The sequence below is a fragment of the Petaurus breviceps genome, unplaced genomic scaffold (assembly GCF_028583685.1).
Source record: "Petaurus breviceps papuanus isolate PSGF00001 unplaced genomic scaffold, PetGlider_PUasm1.0 90977, whole genome shotgun sequence".
Classification (NCBI taxonomy): Eukaryota; Metazoa; Chordata; class Mammalia; order Diprotodontia; family Petauridae; genus Petaurus; species Petaurus breviceps.
Window position 1 is genome coordinate 55,145,854 of NW_027187391.1, and position 23,696 is coordinate 55,169,549.

At 36.1% G+C, this 23,696-nt stretch overlaps 1 long non-coding RNA gene across 1 annotated transcript in view; it reads left to right on the forward strand.

The window, feature by feature from the left end:
- The first annotated feature begins 791 nt into the window (after positions 1-791).
- Positions 792-23,696, forward strand: part of LOC138153338 (uncharacterized) — a 125,279-nt gene continuing 102,374 nt past the window's right edge. The window contains exon 1 of the long non-coding RNA XR_011166346.1: positions 792-855. This is a non-coding gene — a long non-coding RNA (uncharacterized lncRNA). The remainder of the gene's footprint in view (positions 856-23,696) is intronic.

The window sequence follows — 23,696 nt, forward strand, 5'->3', positions numbered from 1 at the left end:
AGAGAGAGAGAGAGAGAGAGAGAGAGAGAGAGAGAGAGAGAGAGAGAACGAGAACCAGACATCATAGCAAGTGGATAGATGAAAATATTCTTGTCTGAATACATTTGCACTCAGTTACAGTGTGGATTAAAAGAAGTATGTTTTCTATCAACCAAGCTGCTAGGAATACAAAGAAAAATAAAACTGTCCCTGTCCTAAAGAAGCTTCCATTCTATCAAGGGAGACATACATATATAATGAATTACTAAGGGAGACACTAGCAGTTGTGGTGGATAGAATGGGAAAAGGCATCTTTAGGTGGGTGAGCTGGGTCTTGAAGCAGGTGAAGGATTTGATGAGGCAGAGGTGGGAAGAGAGTACATTCTGGGAGATGCCAGTGCAGGGGTGTGGAGATGAGATGAAGTGCCATGTGTGAAAAACAGAGAGAAGGCCAATTTGGCTGAACCCCAACAGCCTGCAAAGAGAATAAAGTATAATGATGCTGGAAAGATAGATTGGGCACAAATTGTGAGGAACCTTAATAAATAGTTTTATTTTAGAAGCAATAGGGAGCCACTGAATTTTAGTGAGTCAGAGTGGGGTAGGTGACATGGGAAAGTATTGTATTATTATCATTTATTTCTTCCTTCTGTAACCTGGTTTTTAGGTCACTGTCCTCAGTGACAGCTGGCATAGATCAGGTCCCTGAGGGAATTTTGATGGGGATGGGGGTGGGGCAGGGAGGAGGCAAGGGTAATTTTAGAGCATTGGGCAATCTGCAGAATGAATAGCCCTTGACAAGGCATAGAAATGAGCTGGAGGTTGGGGGTTAGTGCAGAGGCATCCAAATGAGGAAAAGGGACGGAGAAAGAGGAGGTGAGAAGACTCTTAAAGACAAATTGCCTATTTCACAATTTTGCCTAGGACTGTCCTGTCTGTTTGTTTTGGAAGTAGATAGTCTAATGCCTGCATTTTCTATCAGGCAACCAGAATTCTGGGCTATGTTTCAAACTCTGCTAATGTATTTTTAGAAGTACCTTTGCTTTTACTTAATTTCTTAATTTTAGAATTATAATCTTATTACTGCCACAAAAGAAAAAAATTGAGCTTAAATAATTTTATTTTCAGGATCATCTCTAGATAGAAAATTTCCTAAATTTTCAACAAGACTTTCATAATTGTACCAAGGTGTGGGTGTTCACTACTTCTCGATACTACTTTGACTATATTTAATCTGTGTGCATATTTTATCCCCCCCAGTTTAATTGAGAGCAGAAGTTATTTTATTTCTGTCTTTGTTTTCCCAGTACCTCGTACAGTTCATGGGATATAGGAGATGTTTAATAAATATTTGTTGAATTGAATTTTCAAAAGTGTTAATTTTGATTATATTATTTATTAAAAATTTTAAATTTCCTATAAGTTTTCCTGCTTCTCTTTAACTGTGTTAGTTTAGAAGGATGCTGAGAAAGTAATAATCGAAACAATTTCTTGAGCAAGGAATATTTGCAGAATGGTTCAAATTTTGTTTCCAAATCCTTCCATCCTGAGATAAACCTCTTCAAAGGAAGATTAAGAATTAAGGAAGTTATTCCAATAGCTCTAGAAGGAAATCCATTTTGTACTTGAATTTTCTGACACATTAATTAATGGTTAATGCAAAATGCAAACCTTCTAGGTTCACATGTTATAGAATGGTAATAAAAATAGCTAGCATTTCTGTATCACTTGAAGGTTTGCAAAACACTTATTATATCAACTCATTTGATTCCCCACAACAACCCTATGAAGCAGGTGCTGTTATTGTCCCCATTTTACAGATGAGGTAATAGGTTGAGAAAATTCAGGTGGCTTGCCCAACATCAGTGACTGAAACAGTATGGGTTATTCCAAAAATCTTAGTGTGGTTTTAAGCTATTGTTTGAACTCAGACACAATTCAGGGATGGGGAACCTGTGGCCTCAAGGCCACATGTGGCTCTCTAGGTCCTCAAGTATAGCCCTTTGACTGAATCCAATCTGTTCTTGAGAACCTAGAGGGCCACAAGTAGCTTCAAGGCTGCAAGTTTTCCACCCTTACATCTACACTCTTAAGCATAGAATTATTTTCACTATGCCAACTACCTGGCTGTAGATGATAATAATGTCAGAAAAGGAATGTGCTTTAGAGATAAGTTAATTCAGCCCCATTCTTTTATAGATAAGGAAACTAAGGTCTAAGGTGAATGATTCAAGGTCACACAGTGACAAAGGCAGAACTCATTCTCAGATTTTCAGACTCCAAGGTTCACATTCCTTCCACTATATCACACTTGTTTGTTGACCATAAAACCATAGTTGAGCATCTCCTGACAAAATTTGTTAAAGAACATTGCCCAAACTATAGGGTTACGACCTTTGGTAATTTGGATTTGCTTAAATCAAAGATGAGGTAGAATTAGAGAGGAAAGGGACCCTGGAGATTGCCTAGATCATGTTCTTCATTTCATAGATGAAGAAATTGAGACCTAGATAGATAAAATAATTTTTAAAAAATTATGCACAAGGTCACGCAACAAATTTATGGCAGAACCTTGTCTAGGCCACTGCTCATTCTCTACATGATTCTCCCTCTAATCGATATTTGGTAAATTTTCTTTTCTAAAAATGGTTAATTAGGACTAAGCAATTTTACAAGGCCAATGCCTCATTCCATTATGAATCAGAATGCTGCTAGGAGTAGTATTGTAAATTATAGTGGGTGAGGGAGGGGGTCTTTCTCTGAAGACAAATACTAATACAGTTTACCTTGAATATTTTCAGCCGGTAGATGGAAAAAAATACAGTTTTCATACGAATATTCAGCATAGCCTAAGAATGATTCATTTGACGCTTAAGAGCAAAGGACAATTGTATTTTGACTCATACCATATAAGAAAGGTGTGATTCGAATGATTGAGGCTATCCCCTGGACAAGATTCCAGCCAACTGCTTAGAGGCATTTAAAAGACTCATCAGCAACCCAGAGGCCCAGCAGTAAGTAAAATTTACCCCTCAATGAAACTGAACAAAACTCTAATCAAATAACATCATCACCAAGTTAAAGATCATTTGGAGAGAAAGAACTACCAATGCCAAGGTTTCTTTGTATGAAATATAGCACAAGTTCAGGCTAGTAAACTTCATGTACCTCTGACCTCTTGATCTTTTATGTCTCTATTTTTTTGGCTTGACAGACCACATGCCAATCTGCAACCCAGAATTCCTCACCCTTGTGATTTATGGTTTACAGCTGCTCTAGCTTTTCAGCTATGGCAGCTGCTTTTCAGATGTCTTCAAATTAGAGTGAAAGTCTTAGACAGGAGTCTTCATGTGAGCCTGAGTGCCTGCAGAAGGAAAGAAGAGGGAAAAGATGATGAGAAAAAAAATCATCTGAATTCAGCCCGAAAGCTTTCCATTGATCTTTTCCTTCAGGGCCAAGCAAAATGTTTGGTTTATTTCATAAGCTAATTAGGTGTGTGAAAGGCTATTTGGCAGATGCTATTGACTGGACCAAGGCAAAAAGTGATCACTGGGCAAAGGGCTCAATAAAGGATCAATAATAAGCGGGTGATTGGATTAGTGACTTGATCAATGCTTTGTGCTAATATATTAACAAGCAAATTACCAAGTAGCCCTGAAGAGCAGAGTGCTGACTCTAATTGCATTACAAACTATCCTGCTCTAATGACCCTTGAAGTGCAAAGGGTTATTTATCCAAATTCAAAGTCCTGAACGTATTTTGTCCTTGTAATACTCTTTTTCACCTTTCCCTTTCACCCTGCCTCTCATTGCTAGGGTATTTCATGCCCTTCTTTTAAGGCAGGCCCTAGTGGTTGTTGGTTATAGGCAAAAGATGCCCCCTTCATACCATTTCACTTTTTAAAATGGTGGTATAACCTCTGTCTATACCATAAAGCAGGGGCAGCATAGAGGGTGGGCCTCAGAGTCAGGGAGGCTTGGCTTCAAGGTAAAGCTGGGTAACTCACTTCTCAGTGAGTGTCTCAAGTAGTTCTCTGAAATTATGAGTTACAGAGAAATTGATGATCTGCATTCATAGTTGGAATTTCCTTACTGGGAGTTCTCTTCACAGATGAAATCACAAGTCTGGACCAAAACCAAAAATATAAACCATGAGCATAATCAAAAAATAAATAATTTACTAGTAGAATAGCTTTACAGAGAGATATCTCTCTATCTGGGAGAGAGGTAAGGGTTGTGGCTGTGTGCAAATTAGCTGTGTGAATTCCCACTAAGGAAAATAAAAAAGCAAAAGACCTAGAATAGAGAAGAGTGAAAGACATCTCCCTCTTTCTAATTCCTCTAAGTTTTGTTTGGTTACCAAGTTACTTTTAAAACCATCTTCCAACAGTTTTGTCATAAAATAAATTCAATCCCCACCCTTATTTCTCCATAATTAGATGGATAGATTTGATTTATTGTGCTCTTTCAGCGTCTCTAAGCTGAATCTGGGTTCTCTCTTCCCCCTTAATCCTTTCCCTTAAATAAAATAAAATAAAACCTTTTCTCCTTTTGCCTCTGGGAAGCTGAAGCGATTACCCTGAATCCTCCCATGTTATTTGCAGACTAGAAAAAGTCTCCCAGGGCCTGAATGCTTAGAGCTCTGCTGAGAAAGGAGTCTGGACTCCATGTCAGCCAGAGTGGCCTGTGGGGTGAAAGGCCTCAGACGGACGCCCTGCAGAGTGGAGCATCTCGGCTCAGCCTGACAAGCAGCCGTCGGGCAGCCAGGCTGGAGTGAGAGCTGCAGCTGACAAAACAACCTTCCAGGCAACTAGCCTTGGAGTTCAGCTCAGTGGAAGGGGAGACGCTGTCAATCAATAGGCACAGAAGTTCAGGGAGGAAATATAATATCTGGTTTAGCAGCAAAGTTTCTGATGGAGTCATGTCCATTTATTGTGACTTTAAGCTGAATGGTCTTCATCAACCAAAGTTAGGCCCACCTAGAGCATGAAAGCATAAGAAGCTATTTGGTTTAATGGAGAGGGTCATGGGCTTAGAATTGGAAAGGGGAGGTCTCACCTGGGTTCAAAAACCATTTCTGATGATTATTACTTGTCTGAGAAGGGGCAGACCACTTAGTTTCATTTTCCTACCTTAGTAGTACCTGCCCTATAGGGTTGTTGTGAAGAAAAAAATGAATATAAAGCAATTTTAAAAGCTTCAAAGTATTTTATAAGGGCCTTCTCCTTTTATTTTCCCACTTTATGTAACTTGGTCTTTTCATTGTTTTTTTTTTCTCTTTTAGGATGAAACTGTTTATAAAGCATTGTTTTCATTTTCATGCAATTCTTTAGGGCTTAATAAATGGTTTGTGAGCTCAGTTGTGTTCTTACTAGTCAAAATGATAAATGATCACTTTTAATTGTTATTAAGAGACATAGAAGAAGGTTTCCAGCACAATGGGAAAAACCTTCATGAAAAGTTTATGAGAGAATGTGGACAAGAATTACACGGAATGAAAGGGGATAGATGGGATAGAAATAATTGATTTATATAATGCTATTAAGTTTGCAAAACAATTCACATTCATTATCTGATCCTGATAACACCTTTGTGAGGTGTATATTATGGGTACTATTGTTCCCATTTATGAGACTGAAGCTTAAAGTGGTTAAATAATTTACCCACGGCCACATAGCTAATAAATATTTTCTTTTTATATTACTTCTTGGCATATTGCACAACTGTACACTTAGCATATGATGTCTTTTTAAAAATCTCTTTAGTGCCTGTCATACATAGGTAAATGCTAAAGGATTGTTTATTGAGGCTAGCCCCATTCAAAGAGGCCATAGCAAAATCATCTTGAAATAGTTCCTATTCCATTTATTGCCATTAAACTTGGAATAAAAGGAAAAAGAAGGCTTTAAATTTAGGAACTTCCCAAGAAACAGCACAAAGAAAGATTTTGTGGACAAATTATAAATCTGTTGGATCTGACACAGCCTGCCCTATGGTGGCATATGGTGTAATATTATAATACTGCGTGCTGGAAAGTTAATTCTTTTAGTCATCAATGACTATATCCATGGTAAAGAGTAATGTGCTTTCAACAAAGAGTAAAAGCCCATTTAATTCTTAAGCTTCCATAACTCATCTCTAGGTTCGTCAAAAACCTTAAACAGGGTAGTTAAAGCATATCTCATGTCACATAAATACAGTAAAGGCTTCTATAAAGCTATAAATCCCTTTTGTAGTGTTGCTAATTAGTGCCCCTGTCTTTCTTCTCCTTTCCCCCTTCTGTAGTGTTATTAATTGAAGTTTTAAGTGGTAGCATCATAAACATTTCTTTCCCAGAGAACCAGCTGTGTGGAACTGGATTATCTTTCCTTTCCACAGAAAGAAGCTGATGGAGGGCAGACCTCTTACCAGTCAGGGAGTCTGAAACTGGAGGTATGCAGCAATAGCCAAAAAATTCGTTAGTACATGGTCTATCCTGAAGAGGAAGAGTGAATGGTAACACTCAGGAGAAATGATGTCACAATCTACATTTCAATAGGTTAAGTTGGTCAACTTTGTGATTGTTTTACCCTTGGATAATCAAGAGAACTTGAAGGCATTTGGTAATTGCTCTTAAATTGAAAGAAGTTCATCAGCAACTATCACATGCAGGATATCATTCATGGTCCATAAAAATCTTCTAATCGATTTGTAGTTTTTATGTCAATGTTCCAAACAGTTGACAGCTCATTTCAGGCTTCTGTTTGTTGTTTTAAATATTACTATATACTGTACTCATTCTGGGATGTATATTATTTTACTTCAGAAATGCATGGATTCAACTGACTGCATTTGCACCTCATAAAGCTTGGCATCCCACCCTCACTGGTGGGTGGATGTTAAGACAGCTGTGTAGCAGGCTCTTTTCATCCTGCTATGCCCCCACTCTTCTTGGATGGCCTTTGTTCTACTTGGAATGGGAGTAGTTTGGCCTAGATGCTACTTTCTAAGCACCTTCTACTTCCTTGGTTGCTATACTAAAGGGTCACTTTTGGCCATTCTACTCCTACTAAGGCCCCAGAATCACTTGATTCTTATCCTTTATCTCTTCACTGGGAGTTTTCTCCATTCTAAGATCCAAGTACTATATTTAAGAACACACATATGTGTAGGAAATTAACATAAGAATTATCCCATGGTGTCAAAGAAAAAATCCTTCAAGTCAAAGCTCGATGACCTTTTAGAAATATTATAGTTGAGATTCCTGGTTTTGCTGGGGGTTAGACTACATCTGAAATCTCTTTCAACTCTGAGATACTATGATTAGATTATCCATCCAGCCCAATGTTTTATTTCTGACAAGTAATTATTAGACGTGTTTTGAAATAGTTGTCCTCCTTGACATCAATCCTAGAGGTTAAGGATATATATTCCTACCTCAAGCATTCTATTTTCACCTAGTACTGATTATGAATCTATCATTTATGAAATTATCTAGTATTTGAAAAATCTATTTAGAATTGTCTCCTGTATCTTTTGGGAATGGAAAAATACCACAGAATTATCACACACTGTAGCAAATTACATTTCTTTGTATTATTTGAAACCTTCCTCAAATAAGAATTAAAGAGTACTCTCTTATTCTAGTATTCTCAGATTTGGTAGATAAGTCAGTGTCTCAGAGGAAGAGAAATGTTTTATTTTCATTTCTTGTCCCTAGCACCTAATACAGTGATTGATTACCAGAGCTAATCCTGATACCTGTATCTTTAATCCAATCCCTTTCCCTATTATCTTATTCCTCAAGCCATTCATTCCCAGACCCTCTAGTTTTTCTCTCCCTCTCTATAGCCTTCTTTTCTTTAATCTAAAAACCTACTTATTTCCCCATTCCTAAAAGCATATGCTCTCCCTTGACATCACTACTCCCTGAAGCTTTCATTCTTTATCTCCCCTTCCTTCCCTTCACAGTCACATTGTTTAAACATTCACTTTAATTTGCTTGATCCATTTTCTTACCACATAGGTCAACTCCTCCTTAACCACCTTCAGTATGACTCCTTTCCTCACCACTCTACAGAAAGAATCTCTTAAAGTTTACCTCTGATGATTAACTGCTAAACCCTATGACCTCACCCCAGGCCTCACTCTCCTTGACCTCTGCAAGATTTGCCACTCCTTGATACTGAACCTTTGTGATTCTTTTTCTGTTACTTCTTGTTCTGACTATTTATGCCCATTTCTGATTTAATTTGACTTCCTGCACAGGTACTTTCCACCCACAATTTTCCATTGTAGTTTTCCTCCCCATCCCCATCCCCTTTCCCCCCAAACCCCCCCCCCCCATCTCAACTTTTTTCCTTGAATTTTTTCTTCCCTAATCAGAAGCCTGCTCTCCCAATATAGTCCAGGGAACATAGATTCTAGTCCCACCTTTTCCTTTTCCAAGCCCCATAACAATTGCACATATACTTGAGTCTATCAGTTGGTCAGTAAATGTAAGCATGTATGTATATATTATGTGTGTATATGCACACACATGTATTCTCTACCAGATTTCAAGCTTATTAAGCAAAGGGATTATATTTGTAGAAATTTCTAGTAGACAGAATGACTTACACATAATAGATTCTCAATAAATGAGAAATTCATTTTGAATAGATGGATGTTATTGAATGAGCATCTCTAAACCTCAGTTTCCTTAACTGTAAAAAGTCCAAGTTGGAATAGATGTTCTCTAAGACTCCTTCCTGCTCTAAGAGGCTATGATAATTTCTATGAATAAATTCAATGAATGCTTAATGTTTCATGCTCATGAGTACAAGTCATGATATTTCAGTAATACATCCCTCAACATTGCCAAATTCATTGAAGTATTATAAGAATGTTTTAGAATGATCATTTCTAATTCATTTTGGAATTGCTTAATTCTGGCTGTTGAATACTTTATAGCCAAAGGAACTTATCTATGTAAAATACATATGTAATGCAAAGAGTAAATATTACAGAGAATGGTTTGAGCATCCTCTGTCCTGGGGGTTTTATACACATAGAGAACTTCCACAAAATCAGACTTAACTAGAAGAAGCATCTTGATCCTGCTTGGATCAAACTTTTGTGTGTCAGGACTCCTTTACAATTTAAAAAATAACTGGGAATTACTTTTCACTCTTTAAATTATAAAAAAGAAATTTTGTTTATTTAGGTTAGATCAGCATTTACTATATTAGAAATTAAACCTAATAGATGTTAAGATATTTTATAAATTAATTTATTTAAAATAATAAAGTCCAAATAACATTTTATGAAAAAATTACTATATTTTCCAAAACAAAAATAAATTAGTGATAAGAAAGGCATTGTTTTATATATTTTTATGAATCTCTTTAATGTTAACCTTAATGAAAGACAGATGGATTCTCCTATCCACTTCTGTATTTAATCTGTTGCAATATGTTGTTTTGGCTAAAACATATGAAGAAAATTCAGCCTCACACAGATATGTAGTCGGAAAGGGGAGGAGTGTTTAATAGGCAAATAAATCTTAGTATCATTATGAAAATCGTTTTGATTTCATAGCCCCCTGAAAGAGTCTCAGGACCCCTGGCATGAATAGGAATTTAAGAATCTCTATACTAGGGCAAATGATTTCCATTTCTACTGAAAAATAAAAGGATATCATAGTGGGTAAGTAGAATATGAAGGGAGAAAAGATCTATGAAGAGAACAAAGGACCTTAGAACCCACACATTTTTCTTAGGAAAATTTGTGAGATGTCATTGCCTCCAGGTGAGGATCTTGGTCTAAAGTGCATTCATTCTTTCAATTGTGGCCCACCTCTACCTCTGTAACTTGTGATCCTTGACTCAGGCTTTGTTTTTCACTCTGCTTTTCTGTCTTATCCCCCCCACTATCTATCAAAATATTTGCCATTCTTCAGGGGTCACCTCAAATTCCACATCCCTCAAAGAGTAATTTTCACATAGTAGTTCGATATGTCAGTTTACCAAAGATTTGTGATTCATGGGTGTAGGAATGTCTATCTATATAATCTAGTAGATAAATCTTAGTTGTCTGAAGTTGAAGAGATTCCTTGACTTGCCCATCATCAGAAAGCTGGATAAAATAGGTACTTTATAAATGTTTGTTGAATTAATTTAAATTCCTGATCACCCCAGCCAGAGTTTAACTTTTCCTTCTCTGAATTATAGAATTTATTATTTATGCCACTCAAATGTCACTTAATCCATGGAGCCCATTTATTGAAGTTATTGTTAAATATTTCCTCCATTAGGCTATGTCCTTCATAAGGGTAAGGACTATGCTTGATGTTTCTCCATATCCCCCTGCAGCACAATCAAAGCTCCATGATCTGGAATTTTTGTTTGCTTGGTTGCTAAAAGGAGGCAATCTAGACCTAATCTTCAGTAGTTTCATACTTCCCAAGTTAATGTTAGAAGAACCTCTGCCTCATCTGTATCCCTATATTTTTCATTGTTTCCTAATAAGATAGAGAAGATGGGATGGTACAAAATGCCTAAATAACCCAGTGCACATAACACTTGTCTTTCATTTCTGCTCAGTTTAAGAGTACATCAAGCCATTATTTACTATAAAGTTTGGGGTTTGTGAAAAAAAAATTAAAAAGTCACTGGGGAAACTTTTCAAATGCATTTCATTTCCAGCAGTTGACCCAAACCACATAGATTTTGGACATAATACCTTGGAAATATGCACACACGCTCTCCTGATCTGCTACAAAAAGTGTCACCATCATTCCAAAGCATAGTTTTCTTTCAAGATACTCATGAAGATTTTAAAAGGTAAAATAGATTTTTGGTTTGATTTTACATTTGTTTTACATACAGATTAAAAAGGTTATTCTAGAAGTGGCTTAAAAATTACATCACTGAGTCCTGCATAATAGCCATTGTTTTTTGTTTGTTTTTGTTTTTTGCTTTTTGGAGGATAATTGGGGTTAAGTGACTTGCCCAAGGTTGCATGGCTAGTTTTGTGTGTGTGTGTGTGTGTGTGTGTGTGAAGTGTCTGAGGCTGGATTTGAACTCAGGTCCTCCTGACTCCAGGGCCAGTGCGCTATTCACTGCACCACCTAGCCACCCCTCTTAATAGCCACTGTAAAAATTCTAGGGGCATTGGCAAGATAAGTCTTCTCTTCAAGGCCTTGAGCCCATTATTCTAGGTTTTATTCAGAAGAATCCTTTTTAACAGATGTCAGAGGAATGGGCCTAACTAATTATAAAATGATAGATAATAGATAAATAAATATATATAATATGTAATATTTGATTTAAATAAACATTTAGCTCATATACAATTGATATGTGTCAAATAACGTCCCTTGTAGTCTTTCTGCTATGTGTTCCATCCTTTCCATTCCCGCTACTACTCTTCTAGAGTTTAATTACTTTACCTCTGCCTGGATTGTAATGACCTCCTGGTTTCCAATTTAAATTAATTCAATTCAGTAAACATTTATTAAGCATCTGCAGATGCTGGGGGAGATAAAAGTTTAGATAAGAAACTGTTCTTGCCCTTGGGGAGCTTATAGTCTAGTAGATGGATACAACACAAACTATTAATTGCAATACAACATAGACTACATGGTAAATGCATAAGGGAAATACAAGCCTAGTGTGATGCAATGTCCCAGGGCATCGCCTGAGGTAACTTGACGACCCTTCCCAGAGGAGGTGGCATTTGAGTTGAGTATGAAAATATAGGTGGAAAATCTATAAGTAGAGGGAATGAAAGAAATTTTCACAGCATAGGAATACAGGAAGTAGCATGAGCAAAGCCATGGAGTTTGATGACAGTTTTAGTTCATTTTAGCTGGAATGTGGAGTGCATGGAGGGTTATAGGAGGAGATGAGGCTAGAAGCAAAAGTAATTTAGGGCTGGATTATGGAAAGCTTGAATGTCAATCATTTTTCTGCCCAACCATCCTTCATCCTGTCACCTAATTCATCTTAATAAATAGGTCTGCTCAAAGTACAGTCTCTTGCTCAGAAACTATTAGTAAATTTCCACTGTACAATAAAGGGAAAAATTTTTACAAGGCCACAAGCATTCATTAAATACTTACTATTTACCAGGCACTGAATTAAGTCCTGGGAATGTAAATACAAGCCGAAAGATAGTCTTTAAAAAAGTGCACAGCAGAGAACAAAAGAAAACTCACAAGGAAGCAAAGAAAAGATGGACAGTTCTCAATATAATGAGTACTTTTTGTCATATAGGCTTTCTTGAAATAAAAATTTACTCTTACATATTTTGAATCCTCTCTTGTGTTCTACTATGCACATGACAAGTTTTTATTTCTTTCTAACTGTATTTAAGTTCCAATATTTAAGTTTATGATATGTTTTTGTTTCTTTTCTCTATTCTCTATTTGTGTTCTGGTATTTGAGTCTAACATAAAATTTTGGGGAAAAATTGATTGGAAGACTATACTTTGACAAGTCTAATATAGTCTTCTTAATTGAACTATAAATTAGGCAAATGTCATACTGTTGCTTTGGTTGACAGATCTCAACATGAAATAAAAAAAAGTTGGCTCACAATAGAAAATAAAATCTATAGCACATCCATGGAGTTTTATTTATAAATATAAGGATTGTTGCTGTAAAGCTAAACAATATTCATAGTACTGAAGAAAATATTTTTTTGTTCACTGGATTTTGTTTTAGGTATTTATCTGATAGCATCAAGTATTAAAAGTAGTCTAGTAATAGTCTCAAAAAGATAGAAAACTTAGATCATGTATATAAACCTGATTCTACTTATAAATGAAATGTAGTAGTGGCTGGGACCAAAAATCAAGTGTGTAAACAGTACACCTTTGCATCATCTTTATCATTGTTATTTATTTGGAATCTTGAATCTCTATCTTTAATGTTTTCTTTCTTCAACAAAAGTGACAAGAATGATAACTGCATTTTCTCTTGATAAATAATAGTTTCATGAAAAGGGGGTGGCAGCTAGGTGGCACAGTGAATAAAGTGCTGGCCCTGGAGTCAGGAGGTCCTGAATTCAAATCCAGACTCAGATGCTTGACACTCTTACTAGCTATGTGACCTTGGGCAAGTCACTTAACCCCAATTGCCCTACCTTCCCCCCTCAAAAAAAAAAAAGAAAAATGGTCTCTACTCTATAAAAGCTTGGAAGAATACAACATAGAAGGAAGCTGAGGGAGGGTAGAAAAAGTCTTAGCAGAGAGGAATGGGACAAAGGTGACCTGAGCACCATCCTTAAATGGTGGTTCTGAGAGGAGTCATCCAGTAAGAGAGTGAGGGTGAAGGGGCAAAGGGTACTTCCAGTGTGTGAATTCTAGGGTGCAAGTGAGTTTCCTGGATGAAGAGATTTCTGGGATATCGTAGAGAAAGTCCAGAGTGGGGCCTGGAGAGAAATAGGAAATGCAGACATCTTATCCTGGTGTTCAAAGTGCTCTATTATCTGACTTTTCAGCTTTTTCTGGTGCTTTTCCTCTTCTTAATGATTTATTGTTCAGTTCTGGAGTCATGGCCAGCTCTTCCTGACCCTGGATGGGGTTTTCTTGTCAAAGATACTGGAATGCTTTGCCATTTCCTTCTCCAGTGGATTAAGGTAAACAGAGGTTAAGTGATTCACCCAGGGTTACACAGCTAATTAGTGTCTGAGGCTGGATTTGAATTCAGGTCTTCCTGATTCCAGGTCCAGGTTTTATTGACTGAACTTTTTTATCACCTAGCTTCCTCTTCTTAATAATTATAGCTATTAGTGCTTTAAGGTTTACAAAGTATTTTGCATACATCATCTCATTTGATCCTCACAACAACCCTGTGAAGCACGTATTATTATATCCCCATCTTACAAGTGAAGAAACTCAGGCTTAGAGAGGTAAAGAAACTTGCCCAGAAGCTCACAAGTAGTAAGTGTCTTAGGCAGGATTTGAATGCAGGTTTCCTGACTTCCAAGTCCAGTACTCCACCCAATATGCCACTTAGCTGCCTCTGGACCATCTATCATCCAGACAAATTGGGCTACTTGCCTTTTCTCAATCTTGTTCTCCTCTCTCTCTCCTATCTCTGTGCGCCTGTATAATTTATTCAAATTTGTACAGATCCTGCCTAAAGGGAATATTGACCTTCCCTTCACTTAAATCATGATCCTCCTTTGGACCAAATGACTAGAAATCCAATCTGATTTAGTTTTAAAAACAGGAATGGCAATTCAGTACTTTCATGGTGGATTCATGTGAAACTAGGGGAAAAAAATTGCCATAGAGGAAGTTGTCATAAATTCTCATATTCTTTTCAGATTAATAGATAAGTAATTACAAATTGTTAATGAGGGCAAAATTTCTAGTGTTACTTAAATAGTAGAATCATGATAATTACATATTTTCAAAAATCAAAGCACCAACTTAACCTTTGGGGAATAGGACATAATTACATTTTACTTAAACTAATTATTGTTAAGTAGATAAAGTTATGCATGCCTGTATTACCTCTTACAAAGTCATGAGATTCTTTGATAAATCACGAAGAAATAACATATGTATTCCATATATGTTATGTTTTGCTACTTCATAAATTAGTATCTCACCTGGATTATGGAATTATCTCACATAAATTTTAATTAATTCTGTAAGAATGAAAATCTCATGCATAAGAAAGGGAAAAAAAGGGGGCGGCTAGGTGGCACAGTGAGTAAAGCGCCGGCCCTAGAGTCGGGAGGACCTGGGTTTGGTTCCGGCCTCAGACACTTAACACCCACACAAAAAAACTAGCCATGTAACCTTGGGCAAGTTACTTAACCCCAACTGCCCTCCAAAAGGCAAAAAAAAAAAGAAGAAAGAAAGGGAAAAAAGTCCTAATTTGCATAGATCTATCTGACATGTTCATTTTAAGATGGTGCAAAGTGCACTATTAGATGTCCCTTTCAACTTTACAAAGACTTTCTCAAGGCAAACTCAGGGACATGTAGCATCTGCCCTCAATCATAGAACTTGGTAAGAAAAATGCATTCCATATGGCTTATGATATGCCACAATGCAGTCTGTCTGTAGAGGATCCTGAAACAAGCAGACACCAAGGGAAACAGTGGGTGCTGGGTTGACAATAAAGTTGAAACCAGCATCTGTGTGAGTGGCTTTATACTTCCATTCTTAGTTTCTGTTCTCACCCCAAAAGAACTATTAATGACATCTGCCTTTCAGTGGCTGAGTTCATATGAAGTCCTAGGAAGCAGAATGTAGGTTTAAATCATGTAAAAGATAGTTAAGCACAAACTAGTAAGAATAATAAATGCATTAATTTGCTCAATTATATCCCTTTGTACTGAGAGGAAGCATGATGTAATCTGGGGATATCAAATTCAAACAGAAACAGGGGCCACTAAACCACAATATGGATTTCTGTAGGTGCACATTAACTTAGAAAATCACATATTAGCATTATCCATATTTTATTATATTTTAATTTATTTTTAAAAATATCTCCCAATTCCATTTTTATCTGGTTTGGGTCATACTCAGTTTTGTTGACTGCATGAAGTCTACCGGCATATGTTTGATACTTCTGATGTAGTGAATGAGGTGTTGGTCTCAGTGTCATAGGATCAAAGATTTAGAGTTGGAAAGGACCTTATAGGCTAATAGGAAAGACCTGGCTCTGAAATACTCTGATTGAGTCACCCTGAGCAACTTGTTTAACCTCAGGCAACTCTAAGAATTTAAGTTGAAACAGATGATCCTCTGAAACCCAGAAACTCCCTACTGTAATCAGCAGGTGTCACTGCCTGGAAGGGTTTGGAGGTTTAAGTTGTAAAAAAAAATATGGAAAGGGGAAAAGAACTTGCTCTTTTCTTTGGTCCCTACCTTTGAAATTTTGGGAGTGTGGACACTCTTTCCAGACAAAATTTTTCTCTTCCCACCAGGGAGAGCTATTCTTCAGTCATAACTATATCTCTATTTGATATGCTCAAGGAGAAAAGAATGGAAGATGGGAAACACAAATGAATCACTACCCATCCTCCACACTAGACAACTATGGCCTCCTGACTCTCATTTTGTTTTTAGCTTGAGGGACAGAAGAAAAACCCTGGATCGATTTAAAATTCTGTTTCTGAGAAATTTACCAAAAGTCATTAATACCCCAAATTATAAAAATCATGATTATATCCCAGAGGTCCCATGTCGCAATAAGAAAAAAGTAAGCAAACAAACATACCTATTTGAGACAGAAGGGTGGGACCTATCTTCTCTCTCTACCAAAAGCCAGTCTTCAACTGAACCCTTCAGTTGCAGCATCCCATTAAGAAAAAACAAAGGTCGCATAATGACTGATCATAGTTTTGTATTTAAATCAGGAATTATGAAGAGGTTAAAGACAGAGAAATCTGGAAGTAAATTCATGCTTTCTTTAGACAATGGGAACAGGATTCACTACTTCACTGGCTTTTTCAGGTATCTGGAAGCAGCTGCCATTTGATAAGCTTGTTTCAACCACACCGATCAGTCTTTAATAAGTGGCTCCTGTGGTCACTGAAGTTAAGTCTGTAGAACCCAAACTCTAGAGTTCCCTCTCTTCCCAGCTGAAATTGCTTGCTGTCATTCTACTCATGTCCCTACCCCAATCTTTCTAATCTAGAACTCAGATCTCTTGATTTAGTGCCTCACCCCAGTCCAGAACTCACTTTTGCTAGTTTAATCCAAGAGGCTCCTTTCTGAACCCGCCATTGGGTTATCACACAAAGATAGAATTGCACATCCTCACCAAATCCTTAATGCTTTTGGATAAATGACATTTGGATGTGACCATTTCTACATGCACCAGTCAGATGATGAACCAAGAGTGTATTTGAGCACCAAGTACTTTTTAAAACTACTTTTTATTATTTTTCTGTCCTTACCTCTAGATGCAGGAATTTCTTATCTCCATTAAGGATGATATGAATTATCTAAATCATGGCTTCTTCATCCCCATTATGTAGGCCGTGAGCCTGCCAATTGTATTTCCAAACTGTACACAGAATACTGTTTTTTCCCTTGAAGAGGCCACATGTTTCATACACATGTGTCAGTTGTAGGTACATATGTCTGTTGTAGGTACAACTCACATTCAATACAAGTAATTACCTTTAAGGGTTGTGGGAAGAGTAGTGAGTTGATAAAAATGGTAATGTGGGGCTCCATATTTATTCATTTGCTATGATTTCCACATCAACTTCACTCAGTTTATAAATCTAAACATTAGTTCTCTTGCTGTCAGCGCTTCAAACTCCACCTGGAATCAGTCAACTAAGCTGTGCTTTCTGCCTCCTATAATCATCATGCAAAATAAAGATTCTACATTTGAAATTTAGCTGACAGGTTCATTGATGATGCACATAGACTGAAAGGAATCCAGTTCTCTCTAAAGCTGCATTGGCTCAACTTAATACAGCCTCATTTTTTGGAGAAGGGAAGCAGATGTGACTAAAGCAATTGGGGACCAACTGTGTTGGAAAAATGGTGCCATGTTTCCATAGTCATATTTCTGGCTGCAATAGCATTTTAAGCCCCATTCATTTCTAGTGTTTCTTCTTCACTCCCACCCCCTGATATCTGAATTTTCTGTGAAATAGTAGCCAGTTGGCACTATTTTGTTTTCAAATTAAGGTGAAGGGGAAAATATTGACCTTAAAAGCAACCTAAAAGATGATACCATTTAACTGAAAAAAAAATTAGTTTCTTTAATAGTTCATTTTTCTTCCTTACCAAGAAATGTATACTTTTTTGCTCATTTTTTAAAGAAAAAATTCTACTGGCCTCTCTAATGCTGTCAATTACATCCTTTTCTATTAATTGTAGTAGAATTTATCACACCATGTGACTTGTATATTTATCACCTTTAATGTCTGATATTCTAAAATTCTCTACCACTTTTCTAATCATATTGTCTCCTGAATGTGAGATCATCATGGACCTATTTCCTGCCTTTGCATATAATATTTACATTTAATGGAAGTTATCATTGAAATATAGTATTTATTTGTGACTAAACAAATCTGACTCCTTGAAAAAACAGGAAACTCAAAGTAAGAAGGCATATGGAGTTATTTTTCTTATTGCTTATGTCAAAGAGGAAAAATGAGTTTCATTTTTACAAAATTCATTAAGCTGAAATTTCCTCTTGCAAAATTTATGATTGAGGTATCTGAATAGCTATACTGTTCACCCAACTGAATTTTCATGTCTTCTTATATGTATGTTTTCCTAAATGTGCTTTTTCACTATTACTTTTTCTCACTCTTCTTTTCCTCAGTTCAAAATAACTTACTGATTTAGAAAAGACAGCAGCTTTCCTAAAGCATTAGGAGTCTAAATAAATAGAATTGAATGGTTTTTTTTTTGAGGTAAAATGTTGGAAATTAGATTGAAATAGTTGTTCAACTAAATAACTTTTTTCTTTAGATATTTTATTTATTGTATTAAGTTTTGAAAAACATTTAGATATCTTACTTGATACTTTGTGATTTGCTTTCAATTGTTAATTCTTTATCAGAAACATTCTGGTGAGTTTCAAAATATGATTTCATTAAATATTGGAGTTATTTTTCTCCCCACAGGGCATATCTTCAATGTTATTATGAAAGTCAATAGGATAATATAATTTTATATGCAGAAATTTATTTTTATAATATTTAAATTTATTTTTTAAATTTCTATTTCTATAGTATTGAGATTTCTAATATGGTAAATTTGAAAAGACTCTTTAAAATGATCTCATTGACTCAATAATAATAGGATTTTTGAATAGTAGGTACTGAATTGTCTATGACAATTGACTTGCCTAAGCATTGCCTTTGATAGTACCCTTGCAAACCATTCTCCATTCTTCTTCTCACCCTTCCCTACCTAGAGAATCATTTCAATCTATGATCACACAGAAAAGAAGGTTTTCTTTGTGTAAATCTAACTGGGTTATATTTTGGGTGGTCCTACACATGATCTTGATCCAGAGGTATACTGTAGCCACACTAAACTAGATTTGTGAACTGACTTAAATGTTCAGTGTGAGTATTCACATTTGGAAATCAGCTAACTACAAATCATGGCTTGATTTGTTGTTTTGTTGATTGTGTAGACTTAAGAAAGTGTAAGTTAAGCAGATTAAACTTAAAAGTGGTGTTGGATACATTTTTTCCCCAGAAAGATGAGGTTTAAACATTTACCAGAATAATGACTGCCTTAATGTCATTAGCACCATGATCTAAGCAACTGTATAATCCCAACTATTATGACAAAAAGAATTAGATATTAGTAATGATCTTAGGAGGAGGACTTCTCTTAAATAAGTATTTTAACCAACAGCAACCAACAGGATGACAATTCCTAAGAATCTGCCCTGGTAAATCAGATCATTTCTTCAAATTATTGGTCTTATTCTTCTGGACAAAGTAAGGTCTCCAAACTTAGAGCTATTTCTTTAGCTCCTTAATGACTAAATAATATTATTATTAATCAGCTAATAACATTCAGTAGCTATAGAACAATTCTATCCAAAACAGAGGACAGCAGTCCATGGATAACCCCCATGTTCCTTGTGAGTGTACTCCTTGAACTGCAACCTGGAAAATTATCCATTTATTTTTGCTCTTACCCTTTCCTCTCTTGACACTTACACATATAGACACACTGTCTTGTTAGCTTATACCCACAAGTGCTTATACCTACAATTTTAGGGAAAATATTTATCTTAAAAGAAAGGTCTGACACACTTAATATCTGTTTGGAAGTATCAATTTCACCATATGAAAGGTCTTCAGGAAGAAGACCTCTTGTCCTCCCATCTTGAACAACTTTCATAAACCTTCATGAGGGAACCTTCATGAGATCAGAAGAAACAAAATCAAGGAAGAAATGGCTGTATTCATTGAAGAAGATATATATCTGGATTTTGGTCATCTCAGTACTTTAAAATGTACCTGTTTGACTCCAAGTACTTTTCAATGTTAATATTTTGATTTCAAGAACTCTGTAGGTATGGCACATAATTGAAGAGATAAATTTTGTCAAATCTTACAGTACATCTGAAGGAAAATTATATAAATAAACATAATAGACTTGTACTTATTCAGATTATGACTAAATATGATGTGTGACTTAGTATTTGTATATTACTTGGTACCCATATTTTGATACTTGAAATTTGTTGTTATCTCAAAGATCTTAAAACAGATTATTTTTTAGTTGTTTTGCAGATGAGAAAATTGAGACTCAGAAGCAAGTTAAATTTTTGTTTCATTTTGGATGACAGGGGGGGGAGAAAAAAGATAGGCAATTAAAGATTTGGGATTTGGCTTCATGATCCCCATATTTTCCTCTCTATAGGATTGCATATTATTTGGTGCATGTTGTTAATTAAGTTGGTTCCTCCCTGTAAGTGTTATGAGAGACAAAGATACCATGGAAGTTGTTTTTAGTCATCCAAGGAGATATTTTCCAGGATAAACCTATCTCCATCACTCTAATTGTTATAAACCTCTAAATTACACTATTTCCTTGTGTTTGCCCAAAGTGACCATTTGATTGGAAAGAAGCAACTGCTCATATATTATAAACACATACCATATATATATAATATATAGGTAGGCATATGTATATATACAATGGATTTGTCATTATGGGGAATGAGGTGGACTGTTTGACCAGTTCTTATATCAGCACCTCCAGATAATATTATGGCTATCCTTTATACATAGTAAAGTCATTAAACATTTTATTGAATTCAACCAATATTTATTAGAACTTTAAGATAACAGCAAGAAATTTTTTTTCTAAAGTAATTCCTCATTCCCTTATCACATTCTCATTTAAGTAAATATATTATATCTTTCTACAATTTTTTATATGATGCAAAAAGAACTTGGGGGGGTATTCATCATTTTGAAATATTAGGCAGATACCATTCTATATACTAGAAGTGGTTATCTTGTAAGAAGGGCAATCTTTTTTTCTTTGTAAGTTTTAAAGTATATTTCTGGAATGAGCTTTCTTATTTCAATCATGATTTTGTTATTTTAAAATTACAGTCCATTGATGCCTTTTGTTTTTTCTATTATAGTCATCTGAGGAAAAATAAGTACATTCTTCTCCTTCTTCCCCATGGAATTCCCCCTTGTGACAAAGAAAAAGAATTCAACAAAAAAAATGATACAGTAAGAACATCTGAATATACATATACACACAATATAATGTCGCATACTATATATGTATTGTATATTATGTATACATGTATAAACATGTATATAAATACACATATATAAAATTCTGTCCTCATTGACCTCACTTTTTTGCCATGAGGAGGTAAGGGTGAAGGCTAGTTTATTTTTTCTAGGATCTACCCAATCATCTTTTTAAAAATGAACAATTAATTGACTATGCATTGAAAAGCAAAATGAAAAAGGAATATTAATCTCTTCAGTATGACAGGCAGACAAATTCTCACTGAATTCATTTCTGTAAGTAGTTTCCAATAGGTCATTTATTTCAGATCTTTTTTTGGAATGCAGCTGGTACAATAATGAACCATCTAGAATTAAAAAAGGAATAAATTCTTGCCTATGAATTCCTCCCTAACAACCTTCTCAAATTAACAGAGAATGTCTCAGGTAGAGTCTGTTATGTTCATGTCCATTAGGTGACACAAATCATTCAGAAGCAACTCACTTGCAGAATACCTGGGTACCACTCTAGACCCTCTGCCCTATTAAGATCCCCAACTGGGGATTTGCATTTAGTTTTATATTTTTCCCTGTATGATAATTAAATGAATTTTTCTTTTGTATGTTCCCATGGAGTAGGGAAACAGCCTCAAGGTTTTGTAGCACTGACTTCAGTTCCTATTTCTTGGTTTTCTTTAACCCATGATGGGAAACATGCTTCACCTCCTGTGAATACATGTTCATCCTCTCTTATTTCATTGAGTTCACAAGTTACTCTCCCTTTCTATTTTTGTTTACTCATTTGCTTGTTTTAAGTGAATTTTCGCATCCTGCCAACCACCTTAAAATCCTTCCCTAACATGAGATCAACATCTTGGGCTGGAATTTAAACCTCAGAAAAGGTAGTAAGTAAAGAATCTTTAATTTATGAAACTGAACAAGTCGACTTATCCAAACATCTCTAGGGCTTTAATGGGGGATAGCTATAATTCTCTGAATTGTATTCCTTTCACAGTGATATTTTGTAATTCCATTCTATTACCCTTGCTTAACATTAATGAGATAAAAAGATCACATTACGGCGATTGATGTCCTCCACATTAAATGCACGTTTCCATGTACAAAGCCGTGGGCTAATTTAGAAAACATAGCATGTAACATAGACTCATGACCGTGGTCATCACTCAGCTGGGATCCGATCGCATTTTTTATCTATTCATTGGATTTAACAAGGCATGACAGGGAAGCAGAATACAAAGTATGGGCAGATTATTCTGTATCTCCCCTTTTGGCCACTTCTTGGCAATCTCTGCAAGGAAACTGAGGCTTCATGTTGCCATGGCAATAAACCTCAAGGTCAAAGGGGCATATGGAAGGTCAGGCAATGACAAAGGAACATCTGAGAGGCCATCTGGATGAGTGACCTGACATAATTAGTCATTAATCCCACTCTTGGGAACAATAGAGTTAGCGGAGAATGTGTTTGGACTTTGATCGTGGGCAGGGGGATCTCATGGGGAAGAGGGAAGAAAGCTCCACTTGGTAACTAAGCAGATTACCCTGGCATGCTGTTAACTAAAGGCAAGGAGGCAGAAGAGGCCAGTGGGATCTGCATTTTCATATTAGACTCCATTTCCCCTTTAGTTACTGCAGGCCTCTCCAGAGCCATGTGGCTCTCGGATTAGCTTCTGGGTAGCATTTTTTACAGTTTACAATGGAAAGAGAGCAAGAGTCCCCAAATACTTTGCTTAAAATTCTCAGGCAACAGATGGGAAGATAGCTGCAGAGCCAAAGGCATTAGCCAGCTTGGTTTACAGGTGTCAATATTTACTAAGCATAGTTTGCCGGGGTGCCTTTTGGGAAAAAGTGGAGTGAATAGTTAATCAGTAAAACAATAGCAATCAGCCTGTGGTCTGTTTTGAAGCAGAATGGTTAGAATCATAAGATGGCTGAACGTATGGTAAGATGCACTCATCAGCATCTGTCTTTCTCTTCTGCTCTTCTTTTCATGTGTATTAGTCCCGCCCCAGCTTTGATCAGATGTAGCTCAGGCTCTTCTTCTATTTGAAGAGCTGGTGATGTTTTAAGATTGGCTGTCTGCATTTTTGCAGCATGTGAACATGATGGCAAGGTTTTATAAATGAGTATATTTCTGCGACTGCTGAAATCACTTTTTCCCCTATTGATGACTGGTGATGCTCACTATGTAAAGAATGGTAGCCAGATGAGGTCATAAATGTAATGGGCTAAAGATAAAGCTCTTTATTAGAGCAATATTTTGAATAGTGAAATATAAAAGCCATTATGTGCTTCCTCTTTTTCAGATCAGGACCTAATTAGCTATTTGGGTGGGAATTTCTTTTCTAATAAATGTGCACACAAAAATGTACAGAGAGACTGTGTGGTATAATGAATAGAGAGCTACTCTCAAAGCCAGGAAGATTTTGGTTCAAGTCCTGTCTCTGACAGATACTAGTTGTGGGCCCTGGACAAGTCACTTAAAATTTTCTCCCTACTATATCTATTTATTTT